Raw genomic sequence first — 4,699 nt, forward strand, 5'->3', positions numbered from 1 at the left:
AGGTTGCATGCCATCAAGGGTCTATCCTCTCCTACTACCTCTGCCCAGTAGACTTCTGGTAATTTTCCTTCTACTGTTATTTCTACTGGGATGGGGATGGCTTGTGCCAGAATTTGCCCCTTTTCTAGATAAAATGGAAGGTGTATGCATCGTGCCAACAGCATAAGACTGGATATTTTCCCCTTAGTGGTCATGGGAACTATTTTAATCTCTGGAGGTGTGTATGCTGTGTCCTCAGTAACAAAATACTCACTGTCCAGTTCCATATCGTACGCCTGCCAGTCTTGTGAGCTGTTTGACCAGTCCACTATAATGACTTCCCAATCAGTGGATCTGAAATGAGATCCTTTGGCAGTCAGTAGGCGAGGTCAGCCTAGCGTCTGCCAAACCTTATTAGTTGTACATTTTACATTTTTATTTTTCCTCTCTCCCCCCCCCCCCCATGATTCCCACCCTCCCCCTTATTTGTTAAGAGAGAGGCATTGTCCCGTGTGGGTCCTGCTATATTTATATCTTTGCACGTAGTTGTTTTAGTAGCGGGCACGTGCTGGGCACTTAGTTTTTTTGTTTGTTGATCTGTCTCTGGTTCTGGTTTTGAGGACAGTTTCTGGCAAAGTGTCCTGGTTTCTTGCAATGCAGCAGATGATGTGCTGCAGCTGGTCTGATGACATTGGTTGCCTTCTTGGACGTGGTGCAGCAGTGGCAACAGGCTGTAGTTCTGCAGATGTTGTATGACTGTCAGGGGTATCGAGCAGCTCTGCTCTCCTGGCACAGGCATCAATCATCTGAGCGAGACTAGGTGCTGGGTCGAGAGGAAGACTGAGAATAATTCTACGACAGGTCTCATTTGCATTCCTCTGAGCCATTTCTTTAATCAGCTCTGTTTGTACTCTAGTGTCTTACACCTGTCTTTCAACTTGGGTTCTCAAACGTTCCACAAACTGTAGAAAACTCTTGGAAGGAAACTGTTTAATGTTAATATAGCTGCCCTTAGCCTCAGTTACTGGTAACTGATACAATGTCTTTTCTGCAGCATTACAGATTATTTCCAAAACCAACCTAGATAAGAGTCTGGTTTGTCTTTCTGGGCATTGTATGTCTCCTGTACTGCACAAATGATGCATTGTAATAGGATTGCCATCACTGTCTATGGCCTCACTGGGTGTCTGTTGTATTTATTGTAAAACTACTGTCAAAGCTAACTTCCACTTAGTTTCCCATATCTCATATTCAGAAGGTGTTAGTAAACATTTAAATAAATCAGTGATATATTTAGGTACCATTTCATTTGAACTGAAGGTTGCCCTTATCATCCCTTTTAAAATCTCACTGAACCTCCCAAACTCTCTCTGCATTTTACAGATCTCTGTTTTGTCTCTATATGGTAGTGGTTGCTATGTTCTGGTACCGTTTCTCCTTCCTAAATAAACAACCGATGCTATAGATGGTATAGAATCATCTCTAATGCCGGTAGAGACAGGGTTGTGTCCCCCTGCCACCTCCTGGTTCCCAGCGAGAGGCAGATCGTCCCACCTTTCCCGGGGTGCCAGTGCCGTGGTGGAAACTCCAGCCCCGCCCATGCTGTGAGCTGCTGGGCTGCTCTGACCTTCCCCTGCGCCGTCCTCAGCGCCGGGGCTGGAACCTGTGAAGGGGCCGGCCCTGCCCCTGTTCCAGGAGCAACGCGGGGGCTGGGTCTGATAAGGAGGGTGTGGGGGGCCTGTGGGAGATCTGAAGGAATTGGAGGAGGGGCGAGTGGGGTGGATGGGGACGGGATAGGATTGGGAGGGGGAGGGGGAGGGGGAGTGGGTCGGAGCACACGGTCGCTACCATTATACTCCCGCGTGTTTCAGAGGCATTGCAGGGTGCTGTGAAGAGAATTCCTCGGTTTCAGAGAAATTCAGACTATATTTCTCAGAAGAACCAGGCGTTAGAAGAGGATATAGGGTGGGTGAAGCGATATCAGGGCTGGGGTGTTATGATTGAGCACAAGAGGTCATCTGATCCGATTAACAGAATTTATTTAATTCATTTAATAGAGTATATGAGAGCAAAGCAAAGCAGCGCTGCGGCGACAGAAGGGAGCCACCGCTCCGCCAAACTGCCGCGCTTGTGATCCCCAGTTCGCTCTTTTTATCTTCCTCCTTAGTTCACTCGTTTCTTCTGTGCAGTCGCATTCTGTTGCTAGGTGGTCGTTTTCTGCCTCCTGGTGGTCGTGGGATGAAGGCTGGTTGTCTTCCTCACAGGTGTCCTTTGATCTGGGGATTCTCACAGTCTCAAGAATACGTGTTATCTTAGAAATGCGTGTTATCAGTTAAGCAATGCAAAGCCTATTGCCTACTACCGCTGTAAAAGCTTAGGAATGCGTGTTATCAGCAATTCACAGCCTATTGCCTATTACCGCTGTAAAAACAAACTTCCTTACATTATATCCTTGAAACAAATTACCATCTGTAGCTGCATCGAACAAAAAGGTCACCCTTCTCTTACATGGGGTACTGAGGAGGTGGGTAGGTGGGTGAAAAGGGATTATTCGGACTGTGATTCTGTGTTTGTATGCTCTTTTCTGCTTCTAAAATCTTTTTTCGGGTTTGTAAAAATATCAGAATAAATCGAGAAGCTTTATGTTCACCATTTTCGACTTTTAAAGTTAATATCTGTCCATTTTGGTCCCAAAAAGAAAGAGAATTCAGTTCTTGCATAGTAAAATTTGGTATTTCTGCTAATAGCCAGCTTACGAAACGCAGGAGGAGCTTATTTGAGAACGATACATTGTTTAAAATATTGCTAAGGTGTTTTAGTGTGCTCTTTTGTTCTACCGATACTTTTGCACCCATTATTTTAATCGTATCGCTGGTCTATTCTCCACCAGACTTTGTAACACAGGACAAATTTTTTGAATTCCCGCCGTAGCACGGGATCCAAGCGGGGGGGCCGTGGGGGGGAGGGGCGCTCATGCCGCCGCTGCGGGAGCGGCTCCTGCCCTCTCTCTGGGACAGGGGGTTTGTACCGCCGCTGTGCCCCAGCTGCTGTCTCCCTCCCGTCACTTCTCCCCCTGGGAACGTGGGTCTCAGCCCACTGGTTCTACGCTGGCGTGCGCAGCGTTCCTGGCTTTACCCTCGCATGTAGCTCCCCTCAGTCACTATGGTAATAACCCTCCCAGCCAGACGCCATCCCGGGATGACGCGATCGGAGGACTTACCAAGCCTGTGAACTGTGGGGCTCGTCTGTGAACTCGTCTGGGGTCCATCTCCACCCAGCTCGCCTGGGGTACTCAGGCGAGGTCCCCGACCTTTCCCTGTCACTCAAAGCCTTTAAAAGCAGCTAGAGTAATAGGGCAGTTGACTGTCCCAAAAAGCTATCGAGATCCTCTGAAATGGGGTCTCCAGCTTCGTGGGCTTATGGCAGCACACATTGGGCGCCAAATGACGTTCCCCCCCTCACACAGCCCCCTGAATATCAGGCTAGCCCAGAGATCCGAGGTTTGAGGGGAGGAATATCAGGAGATGGCAAAGATTTCCAAAAGAGGCTCTTACCCTGGTATATGTTGGTTCAGCTCTCTTTATTCTGTGATCTCCATAGGGAGACCGGGGCAAAAGAGGATGAACAGGAAATGTCAGGGGTTTATCTAGACTTTAGACAGGGTGGGCTTCCCTGGCTCTCTGCCAACCCTGTTGGGGCAGGAAGGAGGGGTCCAGGGTTATCTTGATCAGAGTCACAGGGTCCCGGAGAAGGGGCACAGAGTGCCCATGAGCTCACTGTAACAAATACCTACTTTATTCTTTAGCTCATTCTAGTTTCTGTTCTAGGTCACCCTCTCCAGGCATCAAATTGGCGTTACATTTGCCAATTTCTCATTAGTACTATACTTATCTATCTCTGAAACTATTCACCTGGTGAGGTTTTTTTCTTTTTTTCTGTCTATTCAGCATTAAGCAACTAGTTAACCATATACTAGCCATTATATTGTATAAAAAGTTATTTATATCAGGTTATATAGGTGTAAAAAAGTTACAATTCAGGTTATATAGGTATAAAAAGCTATGATTTGGGTTATATTGATATCAGGTTATATAGATATATTAGATTATATTGATATTTTATAACTCAAGCTATATATGCACCTTGTAACTTCGACCTAAGTTATATAGGGATAAACCCCCTTTTTTTAGAGGAAATACTCATTCCAGAGCATTTTATCCTGAACTTGTCTCTAAACTGAGACAGGATTGATGCTGCTATAGTTGAAATCTGTGTTCTCTGATCATGGACTTAATCTCAGGATATTCCTGTGCAATACTCTACAGTGCAACCCATAAGTGTGGTCTGGGCAACAAAAATAGATTTGTAGCAATTCTATTTGTTTGGGATTTTTTTTTTATTGTTTTAAAGTATATTTAAATACTTTGGGGTTTTTTTTGGGGGGTTGGTTTTTGTCAACTGTAAATTCAGGCAGCTGAAAACAACTTCACCCTTCAAGGCAACAAGGTGTTTTAGCGTAGATCAAAGCTTTCAGTTAGTCTTAGAGAAATTCATGCCTGTGTCCTGACAAAAAGACTTACTGAAGTCTTAATATAGTTTGAATTATATATATTTGTTATTAAGGACAAGACAGCATTTCCCCCCAATTTTGCATTAGCTCTGCATAGGAGGTGTCAAAAGAAAAATCCCTTTTGGTCTGTCTTATGACTCAGGAAAACAG

General features: G+C 45.4%; 1 pseudogene; it reads right to left on the minus strand.

Moving 5' to 3' along the window:
* Positions 1-899: 899 nt before the first annotated feature.
* LOC146762961 (uncharacterized) lies at positions 900-3,122 on the minus strand (annotated as a pseudogene).
* Between the last annotated feature and the right edge of the window lie 1,577 nt (positions 3,123-4,699).

The sequence above is a fragment of the Lonchura striata genome, chromosome W (assembly GCF_050655825.1).
Source record: "Lonchura striata isolate lonStrDom1 chromosome W, ASM5065582v1, whole genome shotgun sequence".
NCBI lineage: Eukaryota > Metazoa > Chordata > Aves > Passeriformes > Estrildidae > Lonchura > Lonchura striata.